The sequence below is a fragment of the Ailuropoda melanoleuca genome, chromosome 18, assembly GCF_002007445.2.
Source record: "Ailuropoda melanoleuca isolate Jingjing chromosome 18, ASM200744v2, whole genome shotgun sequence".
Taxonomy (NCBI): Eukaryota; Metazoa; Chordata; class Mammalia; order Carnivora; family Ursidae; genus Ailuropoda; species Ailuropoda melanoleuca.
This window is the reverse complement of record NC_048235.1, coordinates 4,824,139-4,841,482: the sequence shown is the minus strand read 5'-3', so window position 1 is coordinate 4,841,482 and position 17,344 is coordinate 4,824,139. Positions and strand designations below refer to the sequence as shown.

Genomic DNA, 17,344 nt, shown 5'->3' with positions numbered 1-17,344 from the left:
TTCTGGTCTGGACGCCGAGAGCTGTCAGTCTTGCCTTGCATCCCCTCCTGCTCCAGGCTGGGCTGACCCCCCGGAATGTAATCCGGAAGAGGAGGCAAACACACATAGCCCAGGCTCCTTGAAAACGTAAAGACGTGATAACACAGAAATGCAGCTCACTCCAAACTGCACATAGGCCAACGAATGTTTAACTTCAGACCCCGTCATGTGCCCTCTAAATATAGTCCTTATGGGGATGGTCAGTGGGAAATCCCACCTGAGGAGAGGACACTCTGCCCAGGCCTCTCCATCGGGACTCCAGCCTGGCTGTCTCAACGGGGCTTCCCCAGCTGATGAGGATGATGTTCTAAGTACCCGAGCTGATGTAACTTTGCCTTGTTTTCCTCTACTGCTTACTACTGCCCTCATCTATGCGTGGATCTCTTTTCTTCTGTTTCTATTAGATTTTTACAATATCAATGGAGGTTTTTTCCCCTTTAAAATGGAGAGTTTGGGGGCACCTGGGTGGCACAGCGGTTAAGCGTCTGCCTTTGGCTCAGGGCGTAATCCTGGCATTGTGGGATCGAGCCCCACATCAGGCTCCTTCACTATGAGCCTGCTTCTTCCTCTCCCACTCCCCCTGCTTATGTTCCCTCTCTCGCTGGCTGTCTCTATCTCTGTCGAATAAATAAATAAAATCTTTAAAAAATAAAATAAATAAATAAAATAAAATAAAATAAAATGGAGAGTTCGGCTGCCATGAATCTTTTTTTTCCAGAACTTGCACTGACAATAAACTTCAACATGGAGACCCCGAGTTTGGTTTTTCTGTTTCTTCAGGAAGTCTTCCTAAGTAAACCCACATGTCACTTGGAAGCAGTGGGTTTGTGGTTGAAATCAGACACTAAAGACACTGTAGCATCTGCCGAGCACAGATCTCCAGGTGAAGATGGGCAGAGATGTTCATTTCTCCTATTTTGGAGCTTCTCAGTGTCCCACCCACTCCTGGTTCCTTAACCCCCTTCTGCATTCTTCTTTTCCTTCCCCAAGCTCAGGACACATTGCCAAGTGCCCCTCTTCTTGGGAGAGACACATATGTTCTGTGATTAGTGTAAACAGTCTTGTTCCTCACCTACCCAACTGCCTTGGCACCCAGCTCATGTGTGTTGGGACAGGCAAGGAGGTCAGGAGAAGCCTGTGGCAGGATGCAACCACCAGTACCCTCACAGGAACAGGCATTCTCTGCCCAACTCTACAAAGATTACAGGCCATATCTCATACTCCTCAGCAACTTCTCTTTCATGGTTTTAATCATAATAATCTCAAGTAGTTCTCTTTTCTCAAACATCACATTAGATTCTCAGAAAATATGAAGTTAAGAACTTATTACTGGCAATGGAAATCATGAAGGATAGCCACCAGTGTAAACAGCTCTATGTGATGTATTCATCCTGAACAGATGGGCTGTTAGAACAAAACATCAGTATCATTCAGCCCATCCTTGAACATTCACTGAGAAAGGATAAACGGAGCACATGATTAGTCGGAAACTTTAGTTCACAGCCCACAAAGTTAAAAGATCACATAAAGAAAATGTATTATTAGACAAACTGGCTAAATAACACTTTGTTAATACCAAAATAAAAAATAAAAATCTCTATCCTTAACAAATGCACACTGAAACTGTAAAATTAACCTCCAAAGAATTATTTTCAGCATACAACAAAGAGCAGAAAACTACTAAGTCTTCCTAAGCCGAGTATGACACTATAAACGTAGAAGATAAAAAAACAAACTACGACGACTCTGCTATCTACCCTTCTGTCACTCGCCCCTCCTCCATCTCTGTGCTCAGCCCCATTCTGTGCGTTCTCCCTGATGCTTCCCCAGGTCGCTGTCCTTCACCGTCTGAGCGTGCTCCCCTACCATCACCCCCTCTACACCCCCTCCCCCACGTCCCCAAGGACCCGTCACCCCCTCTTCGCCCCCTCCCCCACGTGCACACGGATAAGTCACCCCCTCCCCTGTCCCGCCCCCCCCACACCCACCTCCACGTTCGCAGGGACTAATCCAGATGGCCCCCGGGAGGAAGCGTTGCCGGTCGGAACGTAAACTCACCCTGACAGGCACAGGCCGCAGCAGGGCATCCGGGACAGAGGGCAGGGGATGTCCCCGGCAGGGCGGGCCTTCCCTCCCAGCTCCGGGTTCAGGGGCAAGATGGGGTCTCACCGCCGCCGCGCAGCGCAGCTCCCCACAAAATGGAAGGTCTCACCCGTAGGCGGGACAGGCGCTTCCAGACAGCGATTCCGGGTGCGGGTCGCGGGGAGGCGGGGTCACGAGAAGGGCGGGGCTATTGGGAGGGGTCCCAGCACTTCCGGCCGCCCGCCCGGCGTTTCCGGTCTGTGCTTCTCCGGGCGGAGTTGGCCGTCCGGCGTGCGTCCTCGTCCGTGTGGAGGACAGCTTCCGTTCTGCAAGTCATTCAGATTCTTTAAGGTTACAGCATAAAGTAATAAACGTAATAAACGCTGAGATGTTTCTTTCCCAACCACTTGGAAAGGGCTTACGTTACAGAAAGCTTTTTCTCCGTGTTCCCTGGGAGTGCGGCCGGAGCAGCTGGGCTGCTGTGGCCGGGGACCCGGGCGGGGGCTGGCCATCAGGGACGTGGAGCAGGTGGGCTGCGGTGAAAGTCGGCCAGCCCTGGGCGACCGCAGGGCCGGAGGTGGTTTCTGGTGCGCGTCCACGTAGGGGGTGGAAACACAGCCCTGGGCTCCGCACATTTAGGTGTACGACTTTCTCCTTTCCGTTGAGTTCATTCTGTTCAGAACTTGTAGAGATGATTTATCAATTCTAATATCTTTGGGCTAAATGAGGATGGCATTCCATAATTAACTTTTCAATATTTCCAGGCATATTTATTATGGGTGTCTATTCTTTTACGTGAACATTTCAAAAATAATAATAAACTGCATTTTGTTTTCAATAGCCTTATTAATACCTTTACCAAATTTTAATGTGAAATCTGTGAGTTACTATTTACTTTTCTATTTCCTCTAAAAATTCGGAAGTTCTTGCAGATTGGATTTTGGCAAGATCAAATCCCAACCGTTCATACTGCTTAAATTTCTTTTTTGGGGCGCCTGGGTGGCGCAGTCGTTGGGCGCCTGCCTTGGGCTCAGGGCGTGATCCTGGCGTTCTGGGATCGAGCCCCACATCAGGCTCCTCCGCTAGGAGCCTGCTTCTTCCTCTCCCACTCACCCTGCTTGTGTTCCCTCTCTCGCTGGCTGTCTCTCTCTATGTCAAATAAATAAATAAAATCTTTAAAAAAAAAATTTTCTGGGGCGCCTGGGTGGCACAGCGGTTAAGCGTCTGCCTTGGACTCAGGGCGTGATCCCAGCGTTATGGGATCGAGCCCCACATCAGGCTCCTCCGCTGTGAGCCTGCTTCTTCCTCTCCCACTCCCCCTGCTTGTGTTCCCTCTCTCACTGGCTGTCTCTATCTCTGTCGAATAAATAAAATCTCTTAAAAATTTTTTTTTAATTTCTTTTTTGTTTTTTGGGGGTTGTTTTTGTTTGTTTTGGTTTCTTTGGTTTTTACTTTAAAGATTTATTTACTTACTTGAGAAAGCCCATGTGCTTGCAAGAGGGAGGGCAGGGACAGAGGGCAGAGGGAGGAGGAGTGGGTGGAGGGGAGGCCGACTTCCTGCTGAGTGCTGGGGCCCCACTGGATCTCAACAACCCTGAGATCATGACCTGAGCTGAAACCAAGAGTTAGATGCTTAACCGACTGAGCCACCCAGGTGCCCCTCACGCTGCTTAAATTTCTTAGAGTATTTCTAAGTAGGAGCACTATTCTGACATTCCCATAAGTAATATCAGTTTCTCCAACACTTAAGTACTTTTTATATTTTTAAATATATTGACTAAATTGTGTTTAAACTGTAGAAATTAACTTTCTCTTACACAAAAGAGCAGAAACAATAGGTGGAGGAGAAACCATCTCTAGCGCTCCAGGCCTCCAGGACCGAGTTCACTTCCGCTCAGACCTGCAGCAAAGTAGACACAGATTAAGGACTGAGGTCTGTGCATTACTAGATGGTCAAGGAATCCAGGTTTCCAAACCCTCCAATTTAAGTTTACTTCAGACACTTCAGCCTTTTCATTGAAGATATTCTTCTGTGTGTAAACCATCCAGCCTCCAACCCACCTCTAGCTCAAATCTTCTGTGTTCACAGGTACACACACGTGTGTCTGAGTAAGCCAGGGTCCCTCCACCACTCCTCTGAGAGTCCATTTACTTAACTGGAGTTAAAGCCAATGAAAACTGGTGGGTAAAAAGAAGTGACAGGACACTGAAGTGTAATTTAATTGTTTTTCTTTGTTATTATTACAATTTAAAAATAATTTCCAGGCATTCCTTTGAAGAGCTCCCTAAAGAACTCTTTTTTCAGAGCAATTCAGTCCTACCTCAGCACAGTAGTTATGAGATGGCAGTTTGATGAGGGTCGTGCACATGGCCTTGATGAAGAGGTGGTCTCTCTAAAATGCAATGCAAAAAAAAAAAAATGCAGGGGCACCTGGGGGGCTCAGTCAATGAAGCGTCTGCCTTCAGCTCAGGTCATGATGGGATCAAGCCCCGTGTTGGCTTCCTGCTCAGCGGGGAGTCTGCTTCTCCCTCTGCCCTCCCCACTGCTCGTGCTTGCTCCCTCTCTGACAAAATCCTTAAAAAAAATGCAGTGCATATAAGGGAACTTATGTCCACATCAATCCCTGAGAGGGAAAAATTCCTCCTTTTTGAGGTGTCCCTCCCTGTCCTAGTACACGTGCCCATCACATGACTTTAGTGTCCTCACATCTAAGGGAACCTCCCATTAAGAGAGCGGAGGTTTGCTGAGATCTTGCGTCAAGTCAAAGTACAGAACGCTGGTGAAATAAAGCAGTTCATGTGTTTGGCTTAGAATGACTCACAAGGGAGGTTCCCATTCCCCCTCATGAGAACATAAAGCACATGAGGGGATAGAAGGCACTAAGTTAGTGTCTATGCTGTTTCCCGGTGCTAAAATCATTTCTCCGTCCTGCGAGTGTGCTGAGATCATCGGGATGCTCATTAACACGCCAACAACGCCGTGTTGGCAGTGAAGGAAACACAACAACCCAGAAGTAGAAAGTGCGGATGGTGAACACAATGAGTGTGTGATCAAAACCCATTGTCGAATGACCCTCACGTCCAGACTTAGACACACCCTTCAAAGGCCCTGGCCTCATGGGGGATCTCAAGCCATTTCCAAAGACAGACCTTCATGCACTGGGCAACACAGAGTCACCCACTAAACCCAGATGGCGGTGGCTCTCCACCGTGTCCGCCCAGGGTATACAGCGGGTTAAATGACACCCGCACTGGGGTCCAAAGCACATCGCCTTGCTCACAGCGTATCCTGGCAAACCTGAGAGCACATGGTAAATGCTCAATCATGTTTGTTTTAATGAATGCATGCATGTTGTTTCTCAAACACTGCCTTGCTCAGACACTACTGACTTCTCCCAATTTAATAAGGTCAGCCAAAAAGATAATGGCAGGGGGAGTAATAGGTGATGTCACTGGAACCACATCTGCGTGTGCTGAGAAATGATGGCTGAGCGTAAGGGACTGTGTGTGCTGTGCTCACTGTCCTTAGTTTTGTGCTACTTGAGGTGGTGCCTGGGGGGGACCAACATCAACACCGGCAGTGACTTGAAAAGTGAAATTTCATGGTTCCATCCCAAACTTCTTGAATTATAATTTCCTGGTGTTGAGTCCTGGATCTCCAAGAGATCTGTAAGCATGTTAGGGTTTAAGAAGCAATATTTAGCTAAATGGCTCTCAGCACTGACTTCCTATTGGGATCCCTTGGGTGGCTATAAGAAATACAATCATCCTGGACATTATGGCCAGTGTTCTGGAGTGGAGTCCAGCTAGCATCAATGCTGTTTTAGCAATACCTTCACCCCTCCTGACCCTGATCTCTATGTTTACATTTCAAACAAGATGTGGCACGCTCCTCACCCCCCACCCCATAATTCAAATTGCTGTTTATGGTTGACCTTAAAATTCTTTTAACTCCCTTCATTGTTAAAGATTCCAGAAGGGAGAGGAATTCTCTATGCTTCTCTGGACCCTTTGAATATTACCAGAAATGAAGAGCCACGCTAGAGTAATGAGGCAGGATTTAGACCATGAGACCAGGGCCGAGTACTAAAACTAAACAGCCTATGACCCAAGCTACCTGGAGACTGGATCATGTCATGGTCACGGAGGACTGGTCCAACCTAGGATCTTTTCTGGCTCTATAGGAAGGAGCAGCCTGCCCTTAAGGGACAGACTCCTGTCGACAGAAACACCGTTGAGGTGAGTGCTAGACAGGGAGGAAGGAGTTATGCGCTCTTCAGAAGGAAACCCTTCCCCTCCAACCCTAGCTGGATGATAGTTACAGTTTTTCCAGAGTTAGAAAATGGAGACAACATGTGCATACTGTGATCTCTTCGCCGCCAGCTCCGTGGTTCTCAAATTCTGCTGCCCGTTACCACCATCCAGAGAATGTTTAAAGACGCAGGCGCAGGCCTCAAAACCGACGAACTACAACGGCGACAACAACACATAATTGGTGTCTTCGGGGTAGGGCCTAGAGATCAAAAATTTCTTAAAACTCAGGGGCGCCTGGGTGGCACAGCGGTTAAGCGTCTGCCTTCAGCTCAGGGCGTGATCCCGGAGTTATGGGATCGAGCCCCACATCAGGCTCTTCTGCTGTGAGCCTGCTTCTTCCTCTCCCACTCCCCCTGCTTGTGTTCCCACTCTCGCTGGCTGTCTCTATCTCTGTCAAATAAATAAATAAAATCTTTAAAAAAAAAATTTCTTAAAACTGAACACCTGTTATGAAACAAAAACAAAAACTCAACAACTGTTTCCAATGTGAGAAAAACAGAGATTCAGTCTGTAGGCAGTGCTTTCCACAATTTAATATACATAAGATCCACTTAAGAACATTGTCTATACGCATATCTTCATGCAGGGGGGCTGAATTGTGCCTAAGATTTCGTGTTTTTAATAAGACACAGGTCCTATCAAGCTCCTTTTTATTCCCAGATAAATAAACTTTGATGAATAAAACTAATTTACAAAATGATCTTCGACGCTTAAAAGTTAACATACCTATATATCATCTTTGGGAGAATTTTATTAATATTGAAATAATTTATTTATTTTAAAGATTTTATTTATTTGACAGAGAGGGAGGGAGAAGCAGACTCCCCCCCCTTTTTTAAAAATATTTTATTCAGTTATTTGAGAAAGAGTAATTTGAGAGAGGGAGCACAAGCAGGGGGAGCAGCAGAGGGAGGGGGAGAAGCAGACTCCCCACTGAGCAGGGAGCCCGACACGGGACTTGATCCCAGGACCCTGAGATCATGACCTGAACCCTCGGCTCAGGTAAATAAGTCTTTCAAAAATTAGTTTAGGGCACCTGGCTGGCTCAGTCAGTGAAGTGTCTGCCTTCGGCTCAGGTCATGATTTCAGGGTCGTGGGATCAAGCCCTATGTCGGCTCCTTGCTCAGTGGAAAGTCCTCTTTCCCTTCTCCGTCTGCTGTTCCCCCTGCCTGTGTACACTCTCTCTCAAATAACTAAATAAAATATTTTAAAAATATAAAAAATCAAGTAAAAGACATATTTATAATGACGTTTAATAACCAAAATATACAAGACAATAGAATATTCCCCATAATGGTTCCCACAGAAACACTTCAACAGAGCCAAAAACTCTTGTCTCTGGACAGGACACTGCTTAAAAGATGCACACCAGATAGGTGGGTCCTTTTCCCAGATTTTATCAAAATTTAATCATTTGCAGACCAAATGCAGGTTAATTTCATAGTATTCTATTTACATTATAGTTTAAAACCAACTCACACAACTTCACTCATTTCTAATAAAATTCATTAATTTAAAAATAGTTTATATGCCAGTTTAATAAGTTCCATTTTAAATATAATGTAAGTTGACGTAACTAAATACGCAGTGTCTGCACGTGTGTCCCCCGAGCACCATCTGGGACCCCACCATCTGCACAGACACTGTAGCTGGGAAGCACTACAGAGCCAGAAACAGCGGCTTCCTACCTCTTTCCCCGCGGGGATGCAACAGTCACCTCACGTCACAGGAGACTGGACGGTGAGCTCAGTTCCTGCAGGGGGTCTCGCCCCCCGCCATTCTTCTCAGAGGTCTTCACAGAGGACGCTCAAGGGGACATAAGGACGGTCTGGGAAAACGGAGGGCTCTGAAATTGAGGTGTAAGCTTCTCCGGAGGATGGAATGGGAGCTGCCATGGGTCTGGAGCTCCATTACACATTGTCTAACATGGTGAAAACCATTCTGAGGGACTGGCCTAGAACATGGCTGGAAGGTGAAGGAGGAAGACCGATGCAGATATGGACGGCCCTCAGGTGAGGTCAGTGCTCAGCATCTCAGCTGGCATCTTCCCATCACGCAGGAGTTGCTTCTGGTCCAAGTCCAATTGCAATGGACTGAAACTGGAGAGTCTGGACAGCCTCCAAATCAGGTCTCTGAGTGCTCTCCTGGGAGATCTGAAAGGGACTGGGTCTGAGTTTATTTGGGGGTTTATGGGGCATCCGGATGGGCATCCGGTCAGATCTCTTGCCCAATGCCTTGAGGCTGAGCTTGAAGTCCTGGCCCGATGTACCCGTGGCCAGCTGTGAGTTCAGTTTTTTGTTTACATTATGACACTTGATTTGTGCCTGATGGATTAGGACCAGGCTCAGGCCCTGTGTTTGTAGAGGAAGCCTAGGGAGCACCCCAGGGGCAAAGTTCAGACCTGTCTGTCAAGGTGATGATGAGGGCAGCGACCTGGCCAAAGTGCTTGGATGCTGGCAGAGGAGTGTCCGTGACAGCCATCTCTGATCTGATCTTCTTACTGTGGGGTGAGGTGATGCTCACTTCAGGTCTTTTGATGGGAGACCCTATAAGGCACATGGATCTCACAGCAGGTTTCTTTCCCAGCAGCTGACATGTGAGAAGAGGGTCCAGGGTCCATGTCCCCTTGCTTGTGTAGACAAGCATAGGCCTGACTGGATGCTGTGGGAGAAGACACCACACGCACACACACACACACACACACACTATGTACATATGTATGATGTATATATGTACACACGTATGTATTGTATGTACATACAAACACACAGTTGAATTGCACAGGACGCTTACACATGCCTTGGTTTCAATACCATAGCACACTGTAAATGTATTTTCCTTATGTGTTCTGAATGTCAATAATTTCTCTGGCTTACTTCATTGTAAAAATACAGTGTCTAACACATAAAACATACAAATATGTGATAATTGGGGCACCTGGGTGGCTCAGTCGTTAAGCATCTGCCTTCGGCTCAGGGTGTGGTCCCAGTAGGATCGAGCCCCGCATTGGGCTCCCTGCTCCCCTGGGAGCCTGCTTCTCCCTCTCCCACTCCCCCTGCTTGTGTTCCCTCTCTCACTGGCTGTCTCTCTCTGTGTCAAATAAATAAATAAAATCTTAAAAAAAAAAAAGAAAGAAAGAAAGCAATCCCATTTATAATTGCACCAAAAACAATAAAATATTTTTTAAAAACCAAATATGTGATAATTAACTACATTATCGGTAAGACATCCAGGCAACAGTAGGCTATTAGCTCAGTTCTGGGGAGAGTCAGAGTTATACCTGGATTTCCAATTGGTGATATATGTGTTAATTAACTTGACTGTTGGAATCCACCACTATGTATGTATACGTATGTACATGTATATCAAATCATCGGGTTCTATGATTTAAGTACATCCCACGCAATTTGTTAATTATACTACAGTAAAGCCGAAAAAAATAAAACATATATGAATAAATATTAAATATATATATATATATTATGTATACACACATTACATATACATATATACCCACACACATACAAGCAAAAAAGTTCAGTGATATATAAAAAGGGTAAGACAGTAAGACAATGTAGAGATCTTCCCAGGAAAGAAAGGCTGAATCAGTACTTCTTTTTTCAATCAATACTTGTAAATGAATATAATTCACCATATTAGCACAACAGTGAAAATCAATATGATTCTCTCAAGAGATGCAGGGAAAGCACAGGGCACCTTTCAATATCCAGTCATCGTGCATACCCCGAGTACACCAAGAAGGGAAGGGAATTCCTGTAATCTGAAAAGTGCATCTACAAAAAAAATAAAAAACCTCTAGCTAACAGGACACTTAGTGGTGAAAAGGAAAAAGAATGCTTTCCTGCTGAGATCTGGGACTTGGCAAAGATGTACCTTCTCAGTTACGTGGGGACCCTGGGCTTGGGGCCTGGGAAGAGGCAGTGGGGCACGGCAGGTTATGGGCAGGATGTGTCCTACGTGCATCACGAAGCCCCATCAGCATCTGATCCATGAGTGCAGGCGCCACAGGGAGTGTTTCCACCACCCAACGTCAGCGCTTCGGTCTACTCTCCATTTCTTTTCCTCAGCATGTTTACTACTGGTATTATTATCAATAACGTTTACCACGGTTGATTTTTATAGTCTTTTTCTATGGCATTATCTCATACTCTTATCTTTATTATTTTCTTCCTTCTCTCTGCTTCCAGTGTTTGTGTCCTTTTTTACTTCCTGAAGACACAGAGGTGACTGATTTCAGTCTTTCTTCTATTCACAGGTGTCCATGTAAGTCTACAGATTTGCCCCTAAACACTGATCACGCTGGGTCCCAGGTCTTCCCTCTTGTCTTCTCAAATCCTGTGCCCACAGCCATGTCTGCTCTCCAGGATGACCATGCCATGTTTTCCGCTGTACATCTCCAACCCCTGTGCCCGTGACCTGTGTCTGTCATCGCATGTTTCTGATCCCTCTGCCAGGATTTCTTGCCAGGACTCCAAAGTCTACATCCCTTGTGCCTGCACCCTGTGCCAGCCAACATGGTTAATCATCCCTTTCTACAACCACATCATGGAACTCGCTTCACCATTTCCCTGCATGCCCACACAGCACATGGCAGGAGCTCAGCCCTCCCGGGGGAGCGAGATCTGAGTTGCCAGGTGTCAGAGCAGCAAAGCATCAAGTCAAAAACGAAAGCGTGATTCCTATAATCACTTAGTGTAGTACCACAAGCAAGAGCCTTGGACCTTAGAAGAAGTTCTCCCCCTGCTGGATTCCCCATGGAACGTTGTACAGATCACGGAGCAGGTGAACAAGAACGTGGGGCTGGTCTCACTGTTGAGGAAACCCCAAACAAAAGGTAATGGCACTCTCATGGACCCCCTGGGCTGGAGGGAGAGTGAGAAGCACTAGGGGCCGAGGGTCCTGAGCACTGTGTCAGAGCTGGAAAAGTGTTTTCCAGGTTTCCCCTTCTCTCTCTACAAGGGGATCTCAGCAGAAGCATCTGGGGAGGACCTCATAACAAGACCCAGATGAAGAGAAGCATGTGTGTTTCAGGAAATGCTTGTTTCTATGAGGTTTCTTTTTTCTCTTTTTTTGTTTAAGAATTTATTTATTTATTAAAGATTTTATTTATTCATTTGACAGAGATAGAGACAGCCAGCAAGAGAGGGAACACAAGCAGGGGGAGTGGGAGAGGAAGAAGCAGGCTCATAGCGGAGGAGCCTGATGTGGGTCTTGATCCCATAACGCTGGGATCACGCCCTGAGCCAAAGGCAAACGCTTAACTGCTGTGCCACCCAGGCGCCCCTTATTTTATTTATTTTGAGAGAGAGAGAGAGAAGCAGTGAGAGAGGGAACACTAGCAGGGGGAGTGGGAGTGGGAGAAGCGGGTTTTCCGCTGAGCAGGGAGCCCGATGCCAGGCTTGATCCTGGGATGCTGGGATCATGACCTGAGCCGAAGGCAGACACTTAACAACTGAGCCACCCAGGCGCCCCTCCATGAGGTTTCTTATGCCGAAATCCTATTATCTGTTAAGCACCTAATTCCCAAGTGGCACCATCATTTAAAGATGACTGGAGAAATGGGATCCCATGAAGAACGTTAGAATTTGTCAAGAGTTAGTACACAAGAACTTAATGTCAGGGACACCTGGGTGGCTCAGTCGGTGGAGTGTCTGCCTTCAGCTCAGTCATGACCCCAGGGTCCTGGGATCAAGTCCTGCATCGGGCTCTCTGCTCAGCAGGGAGTCTGCTTCTCCCTCTGCCTGCCTGCTCCCCCTGCTTGTGCTCTCCCTCCCTCTCTCTCTGACAAATAAATAAATAAGACCTTTAAAAAAAAAAGGATTCATTTTGGATTTACTGTTCTTATTGCAGAACAGTAAAAGGATGAATTTGTGTTCTATATAAAAGAAACGGAGAAATTAACAAAAGGAAACGAACACACACAGCACTAAGTTTATATACTCCAAGAGGCAACTTCTGCTAATGAACAAATTGAAAAAGCGATTCAATTCAACTATTTCAGAGTATTGCTTTAGTCGATCTTTCCCAATGGTTTTTATAGTGTATACAAGGTTGATCCTACGTCTTTCCATAAATTGTCCCATATAATACATGTCAGACAAATATGACATATGCAAAGAAATGTTAAAATATTACACAAAATATAAGTAAACATTGCATTAACCTAATAAAATATTGTACCATGATCAAGTGACCTTTATGTTAGGAAGCAAATGTGATTCAGATTTAGGATATCCATTAAAACAATCATATTAATAGAAATGAGAAAATTATGTGCTCATGTTCATAGATGCAAAAACAATATTGGAAGAATTCTACAGACATGTGTTCTAGTCAAACAAATAAGTAAACTCCACAGAACAGAAGCTATAAGTTTGTACTCAATCTGCATGCTCATTCCGCTAAATGTCACCTTGGTGGGCACAAGAAAATTTAGTGTAGGGTAACTGCTAAAACAGGAAATAAGCGAAAAAGAAATCACCAGAAGGATAAAATCTTCTATGAAAATAAGATAATTCATGCTGGAAAAGTTATTTTATGAAAACTCGTCAGAAATTCTTTATTAAAAGATTAAGTAAAGTCTGACAGTACGTCAATTATCTTCCTTTAAAAGGACAGTTAGCAGTGTCATCAAGGCTTTAAAAGTAATAAGGGGCACCTGGGTGAGTCAGTCACTTAAGCATCTGCCTTCAGCTCAGGTCATGATCCCAAGGTCCTGGGATCGAGCCCCACATCGGGTTCCCTGCTCAGCGGGGAGTCTGCTTCTCCCTCTTCCCTTCCCCCTACTCATGCTCTCTCTCTCTCTCCCTGAAATAAATGAAATCTTTAAAAAAAAATAGTCACTGCATATGTCTTCCTGCAGTTGGAAGCAGTCCCCAAAAAACCATGGGACGGTATTATACCATCATTCTTGCCAGTGCCCACCTCATAGCCTGCAGCCCTGTTTGGGGGGACTGTGCCATCAGCCTGTTTTTACTCACTCACTCATGAAGTCTTTCTCCCTAAGATTACCAGTGTCCATATTAAGCAAGTTCTTCAGGTGTGGAAATGCCACCCCCAGTGAGGGCTTTTTACCTGTGTGGAATCTTAGTTCAGGTAATCCTTTCTGGCCGCACAACTCTCTAAAGTTTCACAAATACACGCTTTAAGTGAATACTTCCTACTCTCATCTCACTTCTACTCACCACGTCTTAGTAGGAAGAAGCCCCGATATTTTGCTTGCACAAAATTCCCCCTTATTTCTACTAACCCCAGAAAAGCTCCACTTTTCTTCTGGGACTTCATTCTCCCTCCCTGCTGATTTTCCGTTGCCCCAGTAAAACACCAGGGTGGATGAGGCAATCCTCTTCCTCTGGACTTTCCTTGTCTCGGGGAAGTGGACTTCAGAAACTCCTGTTTAAACAAGCTACATAACAAGGTCTTCAAAGATCTGTGTATTTTACCCAGGTTTTGCTGTTGCTTTGTATGGGCTGGACCAATAAAATCTACTCACTCATGGTAGAAACTGACATTCTTTTAGTTCACGTATTTTCAAGCAAAGAATGCTTTAATATTTTTATGTACAAAACACTTATATGCACATTTTAAGAGCAATATGACTGTTCTGAGGACAAATCCTACTAATTGACCATTTCGATCATACTGAATCCTTAAGGCATTCTCAGGGGATCCTGGTTACATTTTCTGCATTTTTCCCAAAGATTTCATTTATCTATTTGACACAGAGTGAGCAGGAGCAGGAGGAGGGGAGGGACAGAGGCAGAGGGAGAAGCAGACCCACCCTGAGGAGAGAGCCTGACACGGGACTGGATCCCAGGACCCCAGGATCATGACCTGAGCTTAAGGCAGACAGACGCTCAGCTGACTGAGCCACCCAGGGGCCCCTTTCTGCATTTTTTCCATTAATCTTTTTGCTGATGCTTGTATCAAACACCTAGTATGCAGATCCTTAGGCTGCACCTGTCTCTCACACCGTCTGCCAAGAATGAGCCTGCCAGGCTCTGATGGCAGACAGCATGCATCTGTCCCCATGCCTCGGGCCTCTCCCCTCCAAGCCCCGGGTTTTTGTGTTGATCTCCAAATGTGAAATGCCTCATGATCAAGACACACATGCACAGCCAGATTCCCTGCATGTAAGGACTACGTGCATCTGTGTGGCCAGACGGTATATGGTCCTGTCTGGATCTGGATCCAGTATATGGATCTGCACACAGTTGTTCCCCTGGTTGGTCCAACTTGAAGAATGTTGGCCATTACTTGTCTGTTGAGTGTGGTCAGGGTGGGAGGTGCATACGTGACTGTCAGAACACAGACACGTGTTATCAGATCCTGTGTGTGCACATGCACGTGAGGCCTTGTGTGTGTGAGGACTCTGTTTCAGAGAGCACAGGAGGTAGAAGGCACCAGCTCAACAGTCAAGGCCCATGGAGCACAACCCACTGGGGAGCCTGGGAAGTGAAACCAGCATTGTGGGGTCAGGCCCATGGGACTCGGGGGGGCTCTGGAGAAGACTAGAACCCAGGATCTGAATGGTTCAGAGATGTGGGAGCTGTGGGCACCACGGATGGGGGCTCTGAGTGAGGGAGTTTGGACAGAACTTTTGGGGAAGAGTTATTGAAATGTGTAGTGGAAATCCTGTAAGTTTGGGATTATGATCTGAAGAGTTTGTGATTTGGGAGTCTTGTAGGGTCAGTGATCATGGGAACAGCAGTTTGAATGCCTCCAAGGGGTCAGCAACTGATGTCCTATGGGTCAGTCACCAAACCTGTGAGGGACAAACGTAGACATCCTTGTGTGGTCTGATATGGGAGACATGTCTCCTGCCACGGGAGAGCGCCTTGCCCTCTGCAGTCACTGAGCCACGCTAAAGCCCCATTGGTGCCACCATTCCTCACTCACTGCCTGTAGAGCGCATGCCAGACAAAAATCCCTGCATGGGTCACATCGAACAAGTAGGGGGGCATGGGTGGCAGTCAGTTCAGTGGCCGACTCTAGGTTTGGGCTCAGGTCACAATCTCAGCGTTGTGGGATCGAGTCCCATGTCACACTCCGCGCTCTGGTTGTACCTCTCCCTACCCCTCCCCCTGCTCACAAGCTCTAAAATTAGACCTGACCAACTCCTGACTGAAGACGTTAGAAAATCTTCATTTGGAAAGTGCGTGAGAAAACCTTCCACTTACATCATAAGTCTTAATGGAAGACTGTTTTCTGACGATAATCAGGGCCACAAGACCATCTGCTTTCCCCAGTACCCTTATTGCCACTTGGAATGGCCTGCTCTCTCTACATCTGACATACAGTGCAGTAGCTACACTCTGCAATGATGCTAAAATAGAAAGAACAGAAAAATTGGGAAAGACTATCTGTACGTAAAGTGACTGTATGCAGAAACCCCAACTAAGTGCTGGGAAATTATTAAACTTATCAAGTTCAGAGAATTCAAGGTCATATAAATCAATTATACTTATCTGTTAGCAATGAATAAATGTAAATTAAAATAGAAGCATTTACAAAGGCATAAAAATATAAAACCTGGGGGGACTGTGATGGAAGTTGTGTGAGCTTCTATAGTGACTTGGGCCACATTGTTCTCTACCAGGAACAAGGACCTACAATCCCAGCTCAGAAACGGGAGGTCACATGTCATGTCGCTTTAAGTTTTATTTTAGTGTACTGGCCCCAAAGTACATGCTAGCTGCTTCATGTACGAACCAGCAGCCTCTCCCCTTAACTCTTGTCTGAGGGCTTCATCTTCCCCCTGCTCACATCATCCCATGCCCTCCTCCCCTCCACAGGCCTGGCACCCAAGGGGGGCCATCTGGTTATTTTGCCCACTTCTCTTAGAATCCTGCTGTTTGGTGTCTTCTGGGAATGTGTTTTGCCTGGTTGATTCCTTCCCTCACCCTGCCTAGGCTCCTCTCCTCTCTTGACCTCAATTCCTCTGAACTGGTTTCGCTGGGAAACAATCTCAGGCTCCCCTAGCCCAACCCCATCCAATGGGAGCATCTGCTCCCTCCAGTGCAGGAACTTCCCATAGTCCTTCTTCCTCCCCACCCACCCTGCCCTTCCCCGACTGTGCCCCCAACACTGGCCAGTTCTGTGCGGTACCCCTAGGTGCTGCTCTTACCCCCCAGTCCCCTTTGCTCCAACATTCTTCCTCAGCTCCTGTCCGGGGGTCCTAACCTTCCCCAGCCATCCTGTTGTCCTTCCATGGCCTTGATCCCATCTGGAATGGGGTATCTGAGCCAAGAACCTAGAAGGGATGAGGGGGCATTCTTTCTTTTCAAAGGTTTGGTGCTCTATGATGGGACCTTCTGAGGCAGTCACAGTGAGCACACTCCTTCAGGGGCTGCAAATGGGATCCTGAAAATGGGTGACTTCCTCCCAAAGTCGGCTCTCCCAGCTCTCGCTCGGTAGTACCTGGCCAAGAAAGGAAGCCAAACATCTGCCAACCTGAAAACAAGAGCTGCAACAAGAGACAGATGAGTGTTTATTTGGGATTAAAGAATCGCGGGTCGGGGAGCACAGATCCCAGCAGTAACCAGAAGTGTCCCACATAGGGGGTGAAAGCAAAAGGTTTTTATGAGAAATAGAAGGGCAACTACGTGGCTGGGGTCAAAGAGAAAGCAGTTGTCCACTGGTACTGACATATGATCAATCCTGGAGAGTTTTCGTGTGCACTTGAGAAAAGGATGCATTATGCTGCCTGTGGCTGGAGTGTTCAGGATCCATCTGATCTACTGTGTCATTGAAGACTCATGTTTTCTTACGGATTTTGTCTGAATGATGATTATCCATTGATGAAAACATGTATGAAACGCTCCACCTATCACGGTATTACTGTTTCTCCCTTTACGTGTTATCTTTTATATATGTAGATGTTCATTTT

General features: G+C 46.3%; 1 long non-coding RNA gene across 9 annotated transcripts in view; it reads right to left on the bottom strand.

Annotated features, from left to right (window-relative positions):
* LOC105242154 overlaps positions 1 to 2,591 on the bottom strand; it is a 43,309-nt gene extending 40,718 nt beyond the window's left edge. For 2 of the 9 annotated variants that reach the window (XR_004621879.1, XR_004621878.1), the window contains exon 1: positions 2,098 to 2,591. This is a non-coding gene — a long non-coding RNA (uncharacterized LOC105242154). The remainder of the gene's footprint in view (positions 1 to 2,097) is intronic. The other 7 variants (XR_004621877.1, XR_004621874.1, XR_004621875.1 and 4 more) reach the window with 6 other exon arrangements.
* Between the last annotated feature and the right edge of the window lie 14,753 nt (positions 2,592 to 17,344).